Raw genomic sequence first — 6,540 nt, 5'->3', positions numbered from 1 at the left:
GAAGTTGCCACATTTGAGGGTTGTTATATAATAAGAGATAACCAGTACATTTTTTTCCATCCTTTATTTTCAGATTTCTTTATTTTCAGATTTATAATTAATGGCATTTTTATGCTGTGGATTGTAGACTTTCACTTGTATTATTCAGTCATTTGCCTATTTAAGTGTATAGCTGTTGTCTTTCTCTTTGTTTTCATTTTCATACACTTGCCTTATATTTAATTTTAATTGTCTCATTTTTGATTATTTAATTTTTAATTATATTTTATTTGTTCCTATTTGTGTGTTATTTATTAATTGTTCTATTTTCTTAGTGGTTACCTCAGAAGTTATGACATACATAACTCTTGCAGTCTACTAAAAACTCTCAGATTTATCTTTTCACCAATAATTCCAAAACCATAGAAGATAATAACTGTTTACTTCCTTTTGTGTTCTCTTTGCCTGTATTTCAGTTGTGTATGCATTTAAAATACCTTAAGAAATTCTAGTTGTGATTTTGTATGACCCATATTCATTATATTTACTTAGCGTGTTTATCCCTTTCTTTGTCGTTTATTCCATTCTGGATTTCTATGTTCCCAAATTGGATCATTTTTCTTCTACTTTAAGAACTCTGTTCTTTTTTTTTTCTAGTGTAGGCTTTCATGTAATAAATAATTCATTTTTGTTGTTTTAAATTGAGCTACTTATTTCAAGAATATTTTCAGTGGAAATGAAACATTTTGTGGCATTTATTGTATAATCAGTGTATTAAAGGTGCCATACCAACAGACAATGGGATATATCTTGGCATTCATCTTTATGTAACTGAGTCTTGTTGCTGCATTTTTTTAATACACTATACCTTTTCTTTTTTTTCTAGTTGTTTTTAAGTCTGTCTTTTTTAGTTGTGTTTTTCAACAGTTTTACCAAAATGGGTCTTTGTTTGGTTGGCTTGTCATTTATATTGTTTGGGTTACACCAGATTTCTTGAATCTGTGGGTAGGCACTAATCTGTTTTGGAAAATTCTCAAACACAATGTTGCTTTAGCCCCATTTGCTCCTTCTTTTCCTTCTAGAACTCAAGTTACTTCCAATTACTGAATCCCACAGTTCTCTCAGACTCTGTTCTGCTGTCACACCCCACTGTTGTTCTTTGTACATCATGTCAATCTTTTCTTTTGATTTATATTTGAGTTTGCCAATCCTTTCTTTTACTATATCTAATCTACTTTTCAAGTCATCTGTGAAATTACTAATGTTAGATATTTTAGTTTTCAATACTTCAATGTCCATCTGATTTTTTTTTACAGATTATACTTTTCAAATTTCTATTGTTTCATCCATTTTATCCTTCTTGCTTCTGTTTTCATGAGCTTATTAATCATAGTTATCTCAAGATGATTAGCATATGGATCATTTGTGGGTCTGCTTCTATAGTTTTTTTTTCCTTCTTAGTAATTGTCCACATTGACTTACCTCTTCTCATAACTCTTAATTTTTTCATCACATTCCAGATATTGTGTATGATAGAAATGTAGAGATTTCATATGAAGAATCTCCTACTGGAAAGGTTTTACTTTATCCTAGTGAAAAAACCAGAGTTCTGGTGTTGAGTGGGCTTTGAGAGGAGACCACCTCAACCTAGCAAGGACTGAGTTAGGTCCAAGCTGCTTTAAATTTTAGTAAGACTGAATTTATTTATGGTTCACATTTGTTGCCAGGTTGTTTTATACTCACTTCTGGTGAATTGGAGACTTAGTTCTGCCACAACTTTTGTCATATCTCTTTAGCTTCCTATCTTGTACAGTTTTAAAATTTGGCACTGTTTTATTTATTTGTCAGAGAGAGAGAGCGAGTGAGAGCGCACGCATTGGCAGGCAGAGTGGCAGGCAGAGGCAGAGGGAAAAGCAGGCTCCCCGCTGAACAAGGAGCCCGATGTGAAACTCCATCCTAGGACACTGGGATCATGACCTGAGCCGAAGGCAGCCACTTAACTGACTGAGCCACCCAGGCATCCCTAAAATTTGGCCCTGTTTATAGGGGAGGATACATCAAATGTCTGACAACCTCACATTTCCAGTTTTGTTACTCCAGCCCATGCAACCACTGAAATCTATTGTTTGCCTTTTGCTTTGGTTAAGTCTCTATCTTCTCAGACTGTAGATTGTCTATGATTCTCAAATGTCCCTAGGGAAGAAGAGCTATTGCTTCTCAGCCTACTTAAAAATTTTCTCAACCCCAATTTAGTCTTCATTGTTTCCAGGCCCTTTAAGTTTTTCAGTTGTTTGCAGCAGTAACACTTTGTTGCAGTGGTTATGTTTACCCCAAAGCAGAAGCTGCTAATATGCCTTCAAATACAGATTCTGTTCATTCTCAATTTCTCTTGTCTTTCCAGGACTCTAATAAAATGTGTTACTGTATGCCGGTTGTTTTGTATGCTCCTCTCTTTTCTCTGACCTGTGGTCCAGATATGTAATACAGTACTGATCTAGCCTACACTTCTCCAGAGTATGAATCTCCTTTCCTGCTCTGTCTAATTTAATTATAGGTGCATTGATCATTTTTTTACTGAAGTTGTTATTTTTAAAGTTTGGGATATAGGGATAAAGCAGCTGGCCTGTGATTCATTCATTCCCTTTACTGGGGGAATACCTATGGAGAAAAGAACAAAAGTAGCAAAGGTAACCTAGTCTAACTGGGTAACCTGGACACTCATGTCAAAGGACTCATGATATTTATTAGACATAAGAGACTTAATGTCTAAAACACCTTTCCCTGGCTCTCTCTAGCCAAGGATAACCTATATAAAATGGAATCCAGGATATAAAATACTTCCCTGGAGAAAAATCACATAAGTTATACAGCTCCCTGGAGTGTTATATGGAAATGTATGTGGTTTGAAATGCTACCTACTATGTGAGGAACCCCATGAATATCACTTAGAGGCTTCTCTCTGAGCTAATGGTTCATGTCTGACACTTTTGGAAAAGAAGGACCTGTGAGAGTCATCATGGATGCCCCAGGAGCTTCTTTTTTTCTTTTGTCTAAACCTTTTGGTTGCTTGTATCCTTGCCTCTGTTTAGCAAAATTTGATGCTGGATAGGATTGCTGATTCATTTGATTCTTAACTAATAATCTGATTCTTTGTTATTGTTGTGTAGTTTTCATTTGCTTATTTTTTGGTGACATAATCTATTTTATCATACATTTCCTTGGTCATATTAATCACAATTATATTAAAGCAATATCTGGATTGCCTGAGGGATAGCTTCTATTATCTCTTTGTTTGTACTCTGAATTTTGAGAATTTTAGGCACACCTGGTAGTTTTGGATTGCATGATAGACATTATGTATAAAAACTTGAAAAGACTATAAATGCTTTTGTTCTTAAATACTCTTCCAGGGCGCTTGGGTAGTACAGTCAGTTAAGTGTCAGACTCTTGATTTTAGCTCAGGTCATGATCTCTGAGTTGTGGGATTCGAGCCAGGCGTGGAGCCTGTTTAGGATTAGCTCTCTCTCTCTGCCCTTCCCCACCCATGCTCTCTCTCTCTCTCACTCCCTTTAAAATAAATAAATCTTTAAAAAACATTTTTTTTTTCCTTCTGGAAGGAAGCTCTAGTAGGACTGGTGACCTTGTGCCTTTTAGAGACTGGGTTGATTTATAGCTAAGGCTGAGTTTCAGTGTTGTAAGAACTGAAGTTTGCTTTCATCCCATAGTGTAGTCTTAGAGGGGTCTGAGCTGAAAGCCAGCAGTATTTCTGAAGCCCTTTCTCCTCAGGCTTATACTATAATTTTTAGTACATAATGCTGAGACTGCCATGTATTCTGCTGAGTTTTTCAGCCTGATTTCTTGATCTTTTACCCAGTTGAGGTGGGAAATTTTGTTTTGTTTTCTTGTTATGTTTAATAATAAAGTGGTTTGGTGAGGTTTGGAATTTTCAATTATTTCTTTTTAGAAAGAGAAGTTAGAACATGCATCGGTCTCACACAGTACATTATCACTCTTGATTGCTCTCTTTAAACCTTAACACAGGCCCTTACTTCGGCAGTGTTGGGAAGAACATGGATACCAAATGCCTTAAGGGAAAAAACAACAGAAAAATTGTTCTTACCTAAATCCATTTCCTCCTTTCTAGGATTTTTGACTCAGTAGTTTTGGGTGGGTTTTTCCCTCATGCCTCTAAATCGTAGATTTTAAAACTTTAGCCCATTTTAATAGTTGTTCTAAGTTGGAAAGCTTTTATGTTACTGGCTTTTCAGTCATAGAAGTAAAAGTCTAGATTGTCTTCTTTGGAGTAAGGATTGAGTCTCCAACTATGCTAGACATTTTGCTCAACACAAAGAAATGGGAGAAAGTTGTCTCTTTTCACAATAGAAAAAATTGGGTTGTAATCTTTTCTGAAGTTGAGCATATTTTCATTGTAAAAGAACAACAAAGTTGTCTGATATTTTTATTATGTTTCATGGTAAGACTATCAATGTGTCTAATGCCACATAGTAAGAACATTAAGATGTATAATGCCACATTTTTCTTTGTGGTTGCCATCTAGAATATATTAGGTTGAGGAAGAATGAGAGAGGCAGTGGATGTTAGAAAAACTAAGTGCCTGTACATTTATAGGGCTTATTGACTGCCCTTCAAGTGGTCAGGGTTTTATTTCATAGAAAATGAGGAGTTACATGACTCGCATTCATTAGGTTAAGATCATAAAACTGTAATCACTCTGTGGTTTAGAAAGACATGACTTTTACAAAATACAAAGAAAAGGAGAGTGATATTCACATTGGAGAAATTATTGAAGAAAGTGTTGCAATAGTTGCCATAAGTGAAATTTGATACAGCGCTGAGTAAAAGTGTCACTCAGCATAGAAAAGATGAAACAAATTTACATGATGCTTCAGGAGAGTAGTCAGTTGGTCTTAATGACATGTTGGATTTCGAGAAGAAAGATATGGGAGACAAATAAGACACTAAACTATGTAATAAGCTCTTTTAATTTATGTGTTCTTAGAAATTCACATATAAAAGACAGTCATGATCAAAGCTACAATCTCAAAGTCTGTGAACATTCCGTTATATGACATTAAAGGAAAAGATGGGAGGGAGGGGGTTCTTTTAATAGAAGAAACGCGTGTTTGCATAAAAGGCCAGAGTCTTTGTACTGAGTCGTGGATAATGAGGTTGACCAAGAGAAGTACTATCAGCACAGTGGAGGCCTGTAGTGCTTGGTGAGTGGACCCTGATGAAAGCTGCTCATCACTTCTCTCACTGCCTAATGACTTAGCCTCTGATACAAAGCCAGCTAGCGCTGGGGAGTCATGAGCTAGGAGCTATGGCCAGAGAATAAGACAGATGGAAACTACGAAAAGATGAAGCTCATGCCTTCTCAGCTGCATTCACTATGATGTCAGTTTGATGTGCTAATTCTGACAAAACAGCTAACCTATCAAACCAGAGCTGGAGAAGGGAGCAACTGTTCTATAACTGTTCTCATGTTTATGGTTAAAATGTAGTCATTTCTCTAGAGTTCCAAGAACTTAGAGCGTATGGGAGGAAATACTTAAATAATAATTTTGTCTGAAGTAATGACAACTAATACTTATTTGCTAAATAAGAATTTACCCTATGGGAAAAGTAGGTTTTCTAGTGAAGGGAAAAGGTAATCAATGGTTTGGAAAAGTCAGAAAACTGTTTAAGAATAGTTGGCTATATGTTTGGAATTATAAATCTTACATTACAGCATTCCCGTAGAATTCACTACACCATGTGGAAACAGATAGCTATGTGTTTGTAGTTAGGAATCTTCACTGAAGAACTCCCCAAAATGATTTCCAGATGAATTTTGAACCTAATGGGAAAAAAGATACTCAGAAAAAAATTGGGAGAAGTATGTTTACAATTTTTGTGTAGGCAGACCTTTTGTCAAAATACGCAGCAGATAATAGCCATACAGTTAGTGATTGATAAATTGACTTCTTACAAATTTAAGCTTTTAAGCCACAAGAAGAACCAAAACTAAGTTAAAAAGAATTGACAAGGTAGGAAAGTATATTTAAGCATTTACAGTAGATAATTATATTCAAAATACAAAGCTTCTACAAATTAATTAAAAAGCAAAATATATAATCTAATAAAAAGCGGCCAAATGAATAATTAACAAAAGATGGAATATAAAAGGTCAACAGACATAAAGGAAAATGTTCAACCTCAAATATAATCTGGGACAAGTAAGTTAAAATAAAGTTAGATAGGGGTGCCTGTGTGGCTCAGAAGTTGGCCCTCTGACTCTTGATTTTGGCTCAGGTCATGATCTTGGAGTCATTAGTTCAAGCCCTATTACAGGCTCCATGCTCAGCACACAGTCTGTTTTTCTCTCTCTCTCTTCTCCTCCCTCCACTCTTATACATGCACACTCTCTCCCCTAAAAAATAAAATCTGTAAAAATAAAATAAAATTAGATAGACCTAACATTTTGTAAATAATACCACAATGTAAGTGACACAACGCCACAAAAGAATTCTTTTGCACCACTGGTGGTAGTATAAATCACAT

The sequence above is a fragment of the Lutra lutra genome, chromosome 5 (assembly GCF_902655055.1).
Source record: "Lutra lutra chromosome 5, mLutLut1.2, whole genome shotgun sequence".
Taxonomy (NCBI): domain Eukaryota; kingdom Metazoa; phylum Chordata; class Mammalia; order Carnivora; family Mustelidae; genus Lutra; species Lutra lutra.
The sequence above is the reverse complement of the archived record's forward strand: the minus strand, read 5'-3'. Positions refer to the sequence as shown.